This window comes from Pteropus alecto, unplaced genomic scaffold, assembly GCF_000325575.1.
Source record: "Pteropus alecto unplaced genomic scaffold, ASM32557v1 scaffold13, whole genome shotgun sequence".
Taxonomy (NCBI): domain Eukaryota; kingdom Metazoa; phylum Chordata; class Mammalia; order Chiroptera; family Pteropodidae; genus Pteropus; species Pteropus alecto.
This window is the reverse complement of record NW_006434373.1, coordinates 11,540,235-11,556,819: the sequence shown is the minus strand read 5'-3', so window position 1 is coordinate 11,556,819 and position 16,585 is coordinate 11,540,235. Positions and strand designations below refer to the sequence as shown.

At 41.0% G+C, this 16,585-nt stretch overlaps 1 protein-coding gene and 1 pseudogene across 2 annotated transcripts in view; one reads left to right on the top strand and one right to left on the bottom strand.

Moving 5' to 3' along the window:
- The window catches only part of STK24 (serine/threonine kinase 24), a 107,130-nt gene that overhangs the window by 30,677 nt on the left and 59,868 nt on the right, over window positions 1-16,585 (bottom strand). The window lies entirely within an intron of this gene.
- Window positions 3,449-3,567, top strand: LOC112477819 (annotated as a pseudogene).

The window sequence follows — 16,585 nt, the reverse complement described above, 5'->3', positions numbered from 1 at the left end:
CAGCAGGCTGATGAATAAGGTATAAGTTGTCCAGCTACAAAAACACCAAGAAGTCAGATGATTCCTCAGACTTATTTATGATATTTTAATGATGCAATAAAAGTTTTATATTGATTTGGGTATGAGGGTAAGGAGAAGTACTACTTTTCCCTTTCAGGGAGCCATAGCAGGGGACAAAGTGATGCATTTTCAGGTGTTGTCCCAATATCTTAGGAAGCAGTAAAGTAACAGCAAAACAACTAAGGAACTAGGTGCTCCCCAGATGAAAGGCTAAAATCCCACCCTTTCATTGTGAAAACGTCATCTTCCTGGAGAGGAAGACTGAGTAAAAAGACCAACTACTTCCATCCTGATTCCTGGTACCGAACATGCTGGGGTATGAACGCTACGCAAACATGAGCCGATGGACACCAGATTCGAGGGCACTAAGAAAAACAGCATTAGGCCCTTTATTCCGGCCACTGTTTTTTAGTACCTTGGGTAGGTCCTATGACTGTGTTTTTGTCCCCAATTCCACCGGTACCACTAATGCACTAATCAGAGAATGAAATAAATTGCATCAGGAAAGGTTCCACTGGCCACCACCTTTTGGCTGAATTTGCTTTCCAACCTCACTGTGTTGTTCGATCTGGCCAAGGAGAGTCCACCCCTCCAGATGTGAGGCTCCTATGCTCTCTGCAGCCAGTCCCCACTTGCTGCAGGCTGAGGTGCCACTAGGCGGCCTTTCCCAAGGGCCAGCACAGGGAAGCAGCATTAAGCAGGGTGAGCAGCTGCCTTTCCCACAGGGAGCTTATCTTCTAAGGCTAAAGACAGATCTCCAACAATTGTTTGATAATTATAACTGTCACAAGTGGGTGCCATGAAAGAGTACAGCAGAGACTTGCCAGATCGCAGAGTTAGAACCAAGTGTCCTTTAAGATGAACCCAAATGATGAGTTTGCACTGCGGTCAGAGGAGAAGTGAGGGAGGAGACAAGCGAGAAAGTAGAGGTCAGCAACCAGAATGGCAGGAGTGAAGCTGCAAGGCAGGGAAGCAGCAGCATCAAAGACCTAATGGAGGGAGGACACAAAGAGGGGGCCGGGTGAAAAGTGACCTAAAGTAAAGCAACAAAACAAGGCCAATATTATAGTAGCCAGGATTAAACATGTCAGACTTTTTCCCTAAAAGTCCCTGAACGGTTTCAGAGTAGATACTGGTTTTGGAATAAATGCTCAATGTGTGTGGAAAGAGTAAAGCCTCCTGCATGGTCTGGGGAGAGGTGAGAGCAGAGGTGCCTATAGTGTCATCTGAAGAGGCTTGGGAGGCAGAAGTAACAGGACTTGGTGTACCCCCTCTACCTCCAGGTTCCATCTCCTGACAGGGAGCCTGGAAGTAGAGGGGGTACAATGAGCTTGGACGAGTTGCCATAAACATGTCCATCAAACATTATAGAGACTGAGTCAATATCCTTTCTCTAAAAAACAAAACCAAGAAAAAAACCCCACCAGTTTTTAAATATCTGAGAGCTTCTACTAAATTCTATAATGACGTCCAAACTCTGGCTTGAGGCACTATAGCCCTTCACAAGCATGTACCTATCTATCTCGTTTCATTTCCACCTGCTCTGCTGCATGCCCTTGGAATGCACCAGGGTCTAACTCCTACAGACAGTGCACAGCTGCTCCTTCTGCCAGGAGACGCCCTGCCCGCCCTGCCTCATGCAAGTCACAGCTCACAGGGCAACTCCTCTGAGGATACTCCATTCAAGGTATCCATCTCCCGAATCCATTCTCCAGGTCCAAATGTCTGCCTTCATTCTTCCTCCAGCCTCAGAGGACCATCCTATCCTCCATTCAAGAACAGCCGTGCAGCTACATCAAGATTCCTCATCTAGGCATTATCGGCTTTTGGGGCTGGGTAATACTTTGTTGTGGGTGCTGTCTTGTGCACTAGTGTTTAGCAGCATCCCTGGCACTCTACCCACTAGATGCCAGTAACACATCCCCAGTTCTGATGACCAAAAATTTCTCCAGACACTGCTCAAGTCCTCTGGGGGTCAAAATCACCTCAACTGAAAATCAATGAAAATACATGACCAATGTTGATAAGCCTGAAGTGCTGCTACACCAGAAACACGAACAAATAATTCCTTCCTTATTCTTAGCCTAGTCAGTTTTGCATATAACATGAAACCTCCACCTAGAACACTATCAGTAAGTCACCAAGAGACACCTAAGCTTAGGATTCCTCATCTATGAAAAGATGGTAATCTTTCTAAACCTCACAGTTCAATTGACAATAAAATAATGAACATGAAAGCACTTTGCAAAGTTCAAGGTACTAAACACATGTAAAATGCTATTAGCTTTATCAACATCACCACCCATAAACGCCTTAAAATAACCTGGTAAAACCGAAAGAACTCAATTAACAAGACCAAATAGTATTTCTCTGCATGGGAGTTTCTGAGCAAAATAAAATCTGGAACAATGATTCATATATATTCTGCATCCAGAATGAAAAAATAATCACTGCCCTACAAGCCTTCAGGCAAGAGTGTCTTGACAAGAATGGTCTGGCCTAAGGACGCTCTTGGCCTGTTCTCTGTGACCAAATGACCAAGCGTTGTCACTGCCCAGATGTAGAACTATCCTCAAAAAACCTTCCAAATGGTGGCTTGTGAGGCACTCTAAGAAATATCAGAGTTCCTAAAATAAGAATAATCTTAATCAGAATAATTCCATTTTTAGGCGATGACCTCAAACAATATATATCATGATCGTGTGATACAATTTTCTCAAATAAAAGATAGAAAATAGTTTAATAAATTCAGGATTCAAAATGTAAAAGGTATCAAAATGTATGCAGTGAGAAGTTTCTCTCTCACCGCTGCCCATCTCACCCCGTCCAGCCTCCACACTACCACCCATTACATCTTACAGGACCTTAGAGAAATATTTTATGCAAATAACTATAAACTCTTTCTCCTCTATTATCCAAATGGTAACATTCCCTACCCTGTTCTATACCCTGCTTTTCCTTAGAATGTTCTACACCTGTCCATAAAGGACTTCCTCTTTTTTTAACCATAACTAGCCCATGTCTCTGACATTAAGTTCTTTTCCATTCTTTTGCTATTATGTGCCAGGTGCCAAGAATCTCTCATTTGGGGAATTCCTGAAATTCCTAAATCTTGCTAGGTCAAAGGACTACACTTGAATTTTAATAGATGACAAGTTACTGTTCAGAGGCTATCAATTTCTACTATCTGCAGCAATATGTGAGGATGCTCATTTCCCTTTTCCTTTGCCAACAGTGTAATCAATCATTTTTCCGGTCATTGTTAGGGGTTAGTTGTGCCCCACTCCAAATTTATATGTTTAAGTCCTAACTTCCAGCACCTCAGAATGTGACGACAGTATTTGGAAATTGGGTCTTTAAAGAGGTGATGTTAAGTTAAAATGAAGTTATCTACAGCCATGCCATCCTGAACGCGCTCAATCCCATCTGATCTCAGAAGCTAAGCAGGGTCCGGCCTGGTTAGTACTTGGATGAGAGACCACCTAGGAAGACCAGGTGCTGTAGGCCTAAGTAAGTAAGGTAAATAAGTAAGTAAAGTAAGAGAGTAAGTAAAGAAAAATAAAATAAAATAAAATAAAGTCATTAGGGTAAGACCCTAATACAGTTTGATGTGTATCCTTTTAAGAAAAGGAGATTAGGACACTGGCACATATAGAGGGGAGACCATGTGAAGACAGCCATCTACAAGTCAAGGAGAGAGACCTCAGGAAACACCTTGATTTCAGACCTCTAGCTGTCAGATTTGTGGAAAAATAAATTTCTGTTGTTTAAGCCATCCCATCTGTGGAACTTTTTAAGGCAGAAAATGAAGACAATCATCAATCCTTAAGTGGAAAAAGAAAGGTATCTCAGGGAGTTTATCTTATTCTTATTGTAAGGTTAAACATCTTTAAATATTGAAGAGCCATGTATATTTTTTTTCTGTGAACCTTCTTTCATATCCTTTGTCCATTTTGCTATTGGGTTACAGACCTTCTTTAAAAGCTGGATCTTTTCACATATTAGAGAAATTAGCTTCCTATAATATGAGCTGCAAATAGCATTTTCCTCATGTGCCCTTTGATTTTGCATTTGGTGGTTTTTGCTTGCAGAAATTAAGTCATGGAGACACAACATCAATAATAATATCACTTACAGGCAAACTTGCTCTGAATTGTTTGGAACTTCTTCCTAAGAATCTGGAAGTAGTGACTGAGAGCTGAGGCTTCCTACACAGCAGGGGAAGGGGGAAGACATCAGCATATGACAGAAAAGAAAAAACAAGGTAAACAGAAGAAGTAGACTCTGCAGTTAACAAAGAACAAGATTTTATAAACAGGAATTCTAAAATGAAGGAAGTCCACTTTGTATCTGCACTATATTCACAGGCCTCCAAATTTAATAGCCGTAACAAAAGGCTGAGCTCAAGAAGTATCAATAATGCGAAAGGCTTTATTAAAACAATTTGGGGTAACAGACTTCCCTAATAATATGGTTTTAAAACCAAAGGTTTTTGTTAAGATGTGGGCATGAACACAGAATACTAAGACCAGGTTTGACTCCTGCCTCTAACTCTTACCAGTTCTATGACCCTGAGACCAGTCCCTCAGTGACTCCCTGACATCACAGCCCCTTCCAAGTATACTCAAAGTACAGAACACAGTTCCTGACTTCAAAACATTTATTTAACTGATCCTCTGTCTCATCAATGTCAGCATTTCTTAAATGATTTAGAAGCCTACTATGCACATGATGTCATTGAGGGGGCATAGACTGAGTAATATCTAGGCTCTGAATTTCAAGAACTTTTCATAACAGAAAAAATGGGCAAGTTACTATGATCAGACAGCCTGTGGTGGATGCCACAAAAGAGACACAAAATGCCAGGGGTGTTCAGAAGAGGCCTATCTGAACTGAATTGAAGAGAAGGCTTAGATGTGGCTCCAGGAAAGAAGTGGTATTTGATCTGCAACTTGAAAAAGACTGTGACAGACAGACTAGGGCAAGGGTGACAAGGAGTGTGTTTCTGGCAGACACAGGCAGAGAAGAGAAGTGGATGGTCAGGAAGAAAACAAGTGATCCTGTTCGGCTAAAGCAATCAAGAATGAGACACGACATCCTTGAATGTCAGTTAATGGAGTTTCATCTTAATTTAACAAGCAATGGGGAAATCACAAAACTTTTAGACAGGAGAATAAATAACCAGCAACTAACTACCAACGTGACTGAATGAATGGGTAAAGAAGGAGAGTAAGAAGATCAATCAGTAAGTCAAAGCAGAAGGTTGGGGCAAGACTTAAGAGACATTCCACAAGTGGCACTGGTGAGTGTTCACGAAGAAGCCGAATCAAAGACGTCCTGCTATTCTGAACCCTAGTAAGTGGTAACTCCACAAATACAAACAGGAAGGCCAGGAAGAGGACAAGGGTGGACAAGGTAGGGAAGGAGAGATAGCTCTCCATATTTTTTCCAATATTGATGTGACATTCTGGTAGATACACCTGAGAAACAACTGAAAATATGGTTTAAGTTCAAAAGAGAAGCTGGGACCATCATAGGGATGAAAACTGGTACAGTGAAAATTAGTACTGGCATGAAGATTACTTTAAGCTGAAGACATTTGAGATTCAACAGATGCAGAAAGAGCCTTATCAGAACTTCCCTTATCTGGCTAATCTGACTATCTGAGCAATTTCTGGGAAATAGGCTGCCATAAATCCCCTCTTTAGAGTGGGTTTATTCTCAGAACGAAGAACAGCATAAACCTACCATAAATCCCCCTCGGGCCCTCAAGAAAAAGGAAAGACCTCTTTATATCTATGAAGAAAAACATCACAAATTTTCATATCTCTTATCTGTGCTTCTAAAACCCCATTTGTCTTTCCTAAAGGGACCCATTTTGTTCTTCCTCTCCCTTTTCCCCACTAATTAAGTATATAAGTATCTTTAAACATCTAATGAGTATGCGTACTTTATAAATTTTTTTCCTTGTTAATCTGTCTTATTATTTTAATTTGCAGGCCCTGTAGTCAAAAAGAGGGCAGAGAAAAAGTTTTTTTTCTTCCTGATAAGTGATATACTGCAAAATTTTTAACTGAAGAGGTGTTCAGAACATATGCAAGCCACCCAGGTAAAAGTTCAGTCCCTATCCTTTAACTGATTTTTAGTTAATAAGATAGCCCTCTAAGCACAGGAGAACATTAAATCCCTGAGTCATTCTTCCCACTGGCTACTCTAGTTCTCAACTGCATTTTGAACTTCTATATTAACTCAGCAACACAACTGAAGGGATGGGGATGACATATAATGCTGAGTCTTGATAACATCCAGGGTCAAAACTTCCACACAATGACATGTGGTGACAAGGTCCTCTGGCCTTCAGTTCCCCCAGGTGATCATTATCAAAACTAACCCACCCAGTACTGGGCACTGCAGTGGGAAGGATGCAGACTCTCCCATTTCCTTCCCTCCATCCTCCAACTCAGGCACACACAGTAGTTGCATGTCGCTAATATGCTCCAACAGAGAAGAAGGCCTTACATTTAAAAAACAGAAAAGTGGAATTTCTGTGGAAAATCATTTGTCAATATTGTCTAAAGAGGCTACCCAGAGTGAAAGAAAGAGGTGGAGACCCAGTATTAGACAGTATTCTTTGGAGAGAACAAGAAAGAGCTGTGGAGCATCACGGGACAGAAGCACAGGAAGTACAGACTGCAGCACAGAAATCCTGTGATTGCCTGGCTAGAGCAAAAATGGAAGAATATCATTTGCTGTGTACTTTTTTATGTCAGGCACTGGGCTAGATGCCTTACATACATCATATTATTTCCACCAATCCTCGCAACATTCCTATGAGACAGTTGTAGCAGGCCCATGCTCTAGAAAAAGATTCTAAAATGCAACAGGTTCTGGAGCCTTCATTAGTGCCCCCTTCTCTGCTCACCCAGAAGTAATCCTGAGCCATCAACTAATGGACAGAGGAATCTTTCAGCATATTAGGGACAAGCATGGGCGGCAGCTACCTCTGATGAGGAAAGGCACAGAGAAAAAAGACCCCAGTCTTCCCTCTTCCAGGTGGCCCTAAAAGGAGGACAAAGGTGCTCTAAGGAAAGGAAAGTCTAGCATTGGAAACAAGTATGAAATGAGAGAAAGGCCACTATACACAATTATCAACTGAAAATAAGGTTGTGCAACAAAACCTGAAACAAATCAGGTGAAAATTATTGGATCAAATCCTTAGATCAAAGGAAAATAATCAAAAATCAGCTACTAATTACCCAAAAATAATGCTGGAAACATTACGTACACCAAAATCTATACAAAACAGCCAAATATTTTTCAAAGGAAAACTTACAGCATTATATATTTTTGTTACCAAGCCAAAAAATAATGAATAAAGAAAAAAATTTAAGTGTTCGATCCAGAAGTTAGGAAGGAAGGGAGGACAGAAACCTAAGGTACCAATCTAAAGAAAGCAAAAAAAGGAATAAAGATACATGTATAATTAATGGGAAATATTAGAATAAGAAAGAAAATATGAAATAAGACAGAAAAAGTTGAGAACAATATGATTTCGCTCATATGTGGGATTATAAATGTGAAAGCAATAACAAATATAACAGAGACTCAGGGACATGAACAGTGGATTAGTGGTTACCAGAGAGGGGTAGAGGGGGTCAAATATTTGGTGATAGAAGGAAATTTAACTTTGGGTAGTGAACACACAATGCAACATACATATGATGTTTTATTGAATTGTATACTTGAAACCTATTGATTTTATTAACCAATGTCACCCCAATAATTTTAATTTAAAAAATGAATTTAAAAAATTCTTTAGCAAAAAGTTCAAATGATTTTATCCTTGAATAATTTCAAACACTGAAGAATAGAATTCTAGCAACTATTTGAGGTACGAGATTTTTTCATGACATCACAACATAATACGTACACCTGGAAAAGTTACTGGTCCAGAAAGAGGAGGTGGAGGAGGTTCCTACTAAGGAATGGACAAAACTCCTGGGAAGAGGGAAGGTACTACGGCAACCAGCGCATCTCTACGTGCCGGGGATGCAGTGCTGCCCAGGACAGGGAGCTGTCATCTAATGAGAGAAGTTGGCCCAAAGAAGGTCATTTCTAGAGAAGAAAAAAGGTGCTTTTGGAAAGGAATATTCGATGTGAGAGTCTTTGTGTATGTAAGATTTTTTTCACCTCATTTTCTTTAGTCCCACCTGCCCCTACCAATTCTCAGGATTTGCTCTGCTCAGCACAGCCTGCTTGACAGATCTGCAGTGCTTTCAGGAGGCCCGAACTTGCCTCTATATTGGCCATGACGCCGTTACCACCAGACAGCCTTCACTTGGCAAAAGCCTTACATGACAGTGAGAGAAGTCAACTTTGGGTTCTTGAAGGAGGACACAGGCAAAGCTGCTGTCCTTCCAGGCTACTTCCCATTTCTTCTGACTACCAGGAGCCAACTTAGCTGTGACCTGGTGTTGGATTAGGACATTCAATGAAAAAGGGGAGCGAGGGCCAATTGATCCACAGGAATAGGGACAGCCACATTTTTTCACAATGGGTGGTCAAAAGCTCCTTTAGGAAGAGAACAGCCTCTGAATTTCTAGTCTTCCTCCTCGTCAAGTAGGTGGGTTCCTCACCATCATTTTACATTAGTGTGATGCAATGGCACTTCAGTTTACTAAATAGCTTCATTAAAGTATTTCATTTGATTCTCTCAATCATCCTCTTTACTTAGGTAATCAGTCTTTTCCTACTTTACAAATGAAGATATCTGCTCAATGGGAAATAAGGAGAGCAGCTTGACTCCAATCCAGATATTCTGACGCAGAGTCAGAAACCTAAACAAGAACCACAATAACAAAAATTATAAACTCTAAGCAATTTCTAAAGGATTCAGTGGGAAAAATACTTTCTAACTTAACTGTTCTTAATATTTAACTGTTTAACTGATTTCCTTGTAGAAACCAACAAACTCTACTCTGGCTGACTGAAAAGTACATCAATTTATAAAATGTCTGCCTGGAATTTGAGAGATTCACATGTCCTAATGCATCATGCCTAGATTAAGAATTCTTGCCTTAATGTCCTTTAATTAACTGAAAAACACACTGGGCATTCCCCCAAAAAGCTCATCTTGGGGGTTAAGTTACGGGACTGGCTCATCTGGAAGGGGCCGCCTTATAACTATGTGCATGTGTGTTCATGTGTATTTCAGTAATTAATTTCCCCCAATGGGTAGAGATGTTCCTCTCTCTTCCATCAACATAAATTTGACATAACATGGTAATAAATCTGTTAATGAGAAGTTTCTGTGCTGAATGCTGGTAGATATTAAGATGAATAAAAACACTCTGCTTAAACTTAAGGACACTTACAAGGTTATCAGGGTAATATACTCACAAATAATCTAAATCTGAGGGAAAGGAAATGTCAGAGTAGAGCATGAAAAAAGTGCCCCAGGAGGTAAAGAGAAGGATTTTTCTTTCCTTCCTCACATCTATCTTCATTAAAGTTATAAACATCACAGTCAATGAATACGAACCACTAAATGGAACAAGTTCTATGCCATAATCTTGCTGAGGCTAACGATGTACTTTCTGCTAAAGTAAAGCATTTCTAGTAATTAATTATGAGATTATCCTTCTGCTAGGTGAATATCACAATGGTCATTATGCAATATATGTCAGAAATAACAATCACAAAGACCATAAAACAAAAAGAAGTGAGTATTGAGGACTTAATATCAATTTATGAATATAGACTCAGCCCAAAAAGATCAGACAAGTGAGTGTGGCTGAGAAAGAATAAAGACTTCCTTGTGTTCTGCAGATTTTTTTAAGAGGTGCCTTTAGTATTATAAGACAATTTACAGAATCAGTAGGTTCACAAACAACGAATGCTATGTTTCAAATGCATGGGTGGCAAGTTCATATTTATACTATTACTGTCATGCGTGAAGTTTCATCTAAAGATAAACAGCTTTCAAAGTAAGAAGCTTTTCAATGTGTGTGTCAATGCTTTATTCCTCAGTACAGAGGAAATGTTTCTGCTATTTGAACCCTCTGCTTCTCTTCTCTCAATCTGTAATAAGTTTGTTACTGAGCTACTGAATACAGTCAAGCTATGCTTGGATCAGACAGGCAAATCCCGGGGTGACCTCACTGAAGTCAGGCAACAGAGGGCTCACGAACCAAAGCTGGTGAGCAGATATGTGCCTCTTGCCTCCTCATCCAACCATGGCGTGGACCAACACTAATCTGTGTTGAATCTGCCTCAGTGAGAGAGACTCTGTCACAGTATATAAAACCCACAGTGCTCAATTAGAGACACCTAGAAAACAGCCAGCCTAACTGCTCTGTCTAGCAACCGACAAACCGCGGTCAGTTAGTAATGCTCATGATAACATATTACTGGCCGGGAGGATTCAATAGAAGGGCTTGGTTCTAGAAGTCCATTTTTCTCATTTTGAAGCAGATGCCTAAATGAGCACGCTTGCCTTGGCATTACCCAAATGCCTAAAAGTCAAGAACTACTGGACAAGACAGTTTATTTACCTCAGTGGGAATCAGTCTTCTCTTTAATTACATACCAAGAAACTCCTCATTACATAATCTAGGTAAGATCTGCGATATCATATATCATACCATTTCTTAGAAGTTTACACAGAAATATAGAAATTTCAGAAAAGAAAGCATATGGCACAATTAGTTGTTTTATCTAAATACATCGACTGTGTTTAGATACTCCAGATGGAGGTTTAAATATGCAGAATGTGTATGCTGAAACAAAGGGAACTAGAGATACAACTAATACTTTAAGTTATAGGTAGCATTAGTCACAAAAGAGAGTTCAGTTTCTTTTGGGTGAAGTAAAATATTTAGCCTAATTGAAATTTTAATTCATTCAACTTTCTGGATAGAAAAACACAAAAGGGAGCTGCCAAATGTCTTCAGGGACTTTCAATTACACTAGGACAGTGTGTTCGAGAGAGAGAAAGGAATCCACAGTCCCTATCCTCGGAAACATTTCAAAGCAGATCTTTTATATTATCTTTGGCAATGGGCCTACAATTTTTTTCCCATGATTGATTATGAAATGAAATGTATTCCCTTGTGATTTAAAAGCAAGAGTTACTTGCAAATTTGTTTAGTCCACTCCCCAAAAATAAGTGGTTTTGCTTTTACCCACAGTCACCCTGGAGTCTGATACCACAGGCTCCATGTATCTTTTCTATTTTTCCCACAAGAAACACAAGAACAGATACTTGCATACTAAAAATCACTCTCTGAGAAAACAGATGTGCTTCTCCCTCTCCCAGAAGTTGCAGCTGTTCCAGGCCAACAGGGAACGTAGCAGATGATTTCCACATGGGAGAGGAAGCCTTGGAGGACAGCTGTCACTATGTGGGTACATGTGGAGGAGGAAGGGCGTTCTGTCATGCCAACCAAGAGCCCATTTGGCTGACCGCACAGATGAGCATCCATTAACACAGAGAAGTGCCCACCCAGCCAGCCAAGGGGCAGCAAGCGTGCTCATAAGCACCGAAGACATCCTCTCTCACACCTGGAATCAGTATGATCTACAAACCTTGATAAGGCTCAAAAAGTGGAAGAGATCACTGTTAAAAATCCCAACTTAAGTCACAAGGATAAAGTTTTTGTTACTGATCAGAGAAAGGAAATTTTTCAAAACGGAAAAAAGAAGTCTGACTACACTGTCACATCAGATGGAGGGCATGAGGCCACTGCACAGGGCAACGCTACCTTCCCAGTGTTGCAGGACCCATGACAGGCTGGTGCTGCCAGTTCTCTGTGAGATCAGAAACAGATAACTAAAACAAGTCAGCGTCTATCAGACTCGAACCCTCCACATTCCCAAGAGGGGCTCTACCCTGGGACATCACTGGTGGTCTCTGGGTGCAGATCAACAATGTGGCCGTTCTTAAAGAAGGCTATGCTTCCTCGTCCACTAAATAAAAAATCCAATTTACAAACATCTGTGAAATTACCAATCAAAGGTTTTTAAAGGGCTGTGTATCTGATCATGTTTATAAAAATGTGCATAAATTTCTTCTCTTTTCAGAGACTCTACTTATTTACATCCTTAAATGGAATCCTAAACCCAAAACCCATTTCCTTTAGAGAATAGAGTAATTAAAGCCAATAAATTGTGAAAATAGAATTAAGAAGCATGGAAACAGGACAGCTATTTGGAAGTAACCCTGAAGTCAAAATAACAAGTCAAAAAAACCTAAGAAAACAACCCAAAAAAATCACAAAACAGATGATAAAATGGGCATTTCCTGGCACACATTCCACTCTCCCAAGTTTTAGTAAACTTGAAGTGTAACAATCTCAGGTAGAGCATTTCTAGAAGCAACAAACATATTCCAGATTCTTCTCAACTCCACCGGACAGATTCTGGCACAGGCCAGGGAAGAGAACAAGTCCCAGGTGAAAGCATTCTTCACCTGCCAGGCCTCCTCCTCGCCACTTCCCTGGCCCACAGCATTCTTCCTCCAAACCAGTGTGATTCCTGCCTTCCTTCTTCATGTCTCTGCTCAAAGCCACCTCTCTCTGAGATCCTCCCTGAACACCCTGTTAGAAAGTGCAGCCTCGTGCCCCTACAGCACTTGCCAGGGTCGGATCTACCATGTGTGTTTGAGGTTGATTTGTGGTCTCCCTCCTCGAGATCCATGAGGACTGTCAACCACATTCTTTTTGTACATTTCTTTTTCCCACACCTACCAGAACAAAAATAGGATGCCAAATGTTTTTGGTCCACTTATTTTACTTTCTATGCCACAAAAACAGTGATGATACCCCAGAGAGATCCAGGCTTTCAAAAATTAGAGGCTAAAACTTATTTTCCTAGTTTCACACTGTTTACCTCCAATTATGTGTCACGGTGTTTGAGGAACAGTGTTTAAGAGCCCCAGAAATACAGGCGAAGGTCCTTTTGGCAAAGCTCATGAAGGCAGCTCCACCCATGAATCCACCGAGTTCCTGCTGGCCTTTGCCCCTAAATTCTGCAAGACACCCAAACCCAACCCCTCCCCTTTGCTAGTGGCTTGTCCCTCATCTGGATAAAAACAGAGAAAGGAGGCTTTTTCATCTCATCCCTAGAGTAGAGGTGGGTGGATGATGATGGGTGGATGATGGGACGTGTAGAGAAACTGACACTACGATGGAAAGACAGCACACAGGGCATAGCCCCAGAGGGACAAGTGCTGAAACTGAGTCATTTGGACTTTTCCTAAAGTAATCTCCAACCTTCAATTGCATCAGCAGTAATGATCAAGGGGAGCGAGCTACCCAGAGGCTGAACTACCAGCATCACCTTAGTAAATACCCAGCCCCCACCTGGTCAGGTACTGAATGAGGGAGCCTCAGGGTCAACAACATGGGAGAAGGCTTGTCTTTCCCCTCTCACACCCTTCAAAGAGACAGGAAGTATCACCTACTTCAGTCAACCTGCCTGTGCTCTCCCACCTGCAGAGCCATTAGGGACACCAGCACAGGAACGACAGGAAGGGGAGGAAAAGCAGGACGTGAGGTGCCACTAAGGCATTCCGGGCAGCCACTGGTGAAAAATGTTCCAGTATCTCCATCTCCAGATTTTCTCTCCTAGAGACCATTAGCTGATGTCATGAGGGCGTTTGATGTGGCTCCTCTGAAACAGCTTCAAATAAAGGCCTCATTTCCTTAACATCCTCACTCTTAAAAAGCACTGAACACATTTCTAAGGTATCTTGAATGCATGTACTAAAGGAGATTCTGCACCACAGGACTTTAAATCAGGTCATTCATAAACACAGACGGGTTACCATCCTGAGATCCCAGCTCAGGGGTGAGACAGGGAATCTGCAGTTTTTAAAGCTCCTTAAGTGTTGCTATTTTAAGTTACTACCTCTGGATTAAATAAGCACCTTCTAATCAATCCCTTCATAACAGAAACTTCTGATTCAATGACAACCAGATCATCAGAGAGAAGTCACTGCTTTGGGCATGCTGACTGTGAAGTTACTATGGGACATTCTAGGGGAGCTGTCTGGAAGCTGCTTCCATTAAGTGGATCCGTGGCCTAGGGTGGGTCCAGGCCTGGAGCTGAGATCTGAAAGCTCAGGCAGTAGTTAAAAGATCAGACTAGATGAACGTGTAAAAAACAAGCAGGAAAAGCAAGCCAATCACCAATAGTAACCAAGTTTAAAGTAAAGAATGGCGAACAAAGACACTAGAAATTCTAACCAGAGAAAGGCTTTCATGTTCCCTAGACCTGAGGATGGGGGCCAATACCTCCCTGTCCACTGCTGCCGTCCAGCAGCCAACGAAGTAGCTTATTAACATTTAAGAGTTCATTAAATGAAGGAAAAGTGAACCACACCCACCAGAGGCAGAGGAAATCTTAGAAATATCTGTAGAAAGATTTCAAAAAAAACCGTGACAAAAAGATTTTAGCGTAATGTGGTATTAACCAGAAACCCCTTAATCCTCCTACAACTTCTGTTCAATTTTAACCTTCTGCAGGTTTCAGCTCAGGATTTTGTGTATGCTGACATTACTTCGTGTTTCCTAAGAAACAGGATGTGCCTAAATACTTTATACCTTATTTTCTCTTACATCTTACAGTATCACTCAAAAACTATTTACTGAGAAATAAAACTGTTTAAAACATTAACATGTTACTTCAGTAGTTACCTTTTATTTAATGTTTCATGGTCCCCTGTCAATTCATGCAGTTTTTAAAAACACCACCACTTTAAGGAATGCTTTTCAAAAGACAGCAAAATAGCAAGAAATTGGTAGAAAACTACTAATCAGTGCTAATCTGGTATCTTCAGACTTAGATTCTTAATCACATGATGTTTCCTAAGGCTCATCTTCTCAAGCATGTTGACTGGAGAATTACTTCGAGAGAGATTTTCCAGGGACTTGGTACAGAAATTTACCATTAAAAAGAGAAAAAAAGAGCAGAGGGTCCCACAATGAAATACATTTAGGAAATGCTTCATATCTCCCTCCCTTAGAGAGTCGGAAAAGCTGAGAATACTCTAACAAACCTGCTAAACCAAACACATGCAAATGTATTTCATCAAGCGCACCTACTAATACCTCTGAGAATGGGACTCCTCCAGAAACACTACCTTAGCTCAGACCTACCTGTGGAGCTGTCCAGCAGCACGCCAATCAATGAGACGCTTTATGCAACACCTCTCACTTCACCTCATTCTCTCCCCATCCATCCCACCACCACCATGAAGCGCAATTATGTGCCGTGAAAACAGTGATACTCAGCATACAAACAAAGGTTAGGTAGGTTTGACTTAATAAAATACAGTGTAAGTGATATCAGGAGCAAATTTCATTATTCAAGAGACTCATGAGAACAATGGGATGTTCATGTTTTTTAATCACACATCAACTTTTAAAGTCACAAACCTCAATGTCCTCAAGTGCCTGTACCTTTTCTTAGTACCTATGGTGAGTAAAACAGGTATATTCATGTCAGAATGTTCAACACATTATCCTTCTAGAATGAATCTGGTCATTCAAGTTACTGCATGAACTTTGAAATAATACAAGAAAGAAAACACAACAGAGGGTCTCAACAATACTTTTATCACATTATTCATACCTCTTATGTGTGGTTTAAAACTCTTGAGTCTCTAATTAACTGAAATGACTTTAAAAAGTTCAGTTTTGAGGAACTGAATTAGGGTTAGCTTGCACAGCCTCACAGGGAGTCCCTGAAGTGGTCTGCCAGGAGCAGAACGACCCCAGGTGAGAGACACACAAAATCTACACACTGCCTTCTCATGCTACGCACAGACAGTCAGCAAGGGGGTGGGGGAGTACCAGTAAGAGCCAGGACAGACAGGAAGGGAACCAGAATAGCAAAGAGGCTGAAACTCATCTATGTCAAACTTTCAGGGGAAGAATTTTTCAAGTGAAATTCCTTTTTTTTTAATTTAGGAGAAGACCATGCTATCGGAATAATACAATATGAAAACTGAGTGCATGTAAAAATTGACTGATTTTATCAAATATAATTCAAATTAAAGTCGTCTGATATTAGAAAACACCCACCTACAATTTCTGTGGTGCGACACACAGAACAAGCCTTTACCTAAATGACAGCTCCCTTACATGGCCCAAAGTTCCAGTTTGGCTTTCCTTTCTCACTCCTTCAGTTCAGTGTCTTCACTAAGAAATGTCCCTGATATCTCACCTCCTAAATCTCCCCCACCTCCTTGCCCCTGGCCTCTGTGCTTCTCCCAGACTCTCCAACACCAATTAAGGCTATTTTCTTTAAGCAGCTGTCTCAGCTCTCCGATCCTAGTCAGTGACGGACAAACCCCAAGAAATGGATCCGGAAGGCCATGTACCTGTCTTACTCTGCCCTCACCCTGACCTCTCCTTCTCCTGTCCCAGATGGGTGACTCTCCTGTGTTTTCCAAGCACAGCTCTGTGCCCCCATCATCAGAGCACTTATTCAGGTGACAACCACCTGCTTTTTGTCTCTTTCC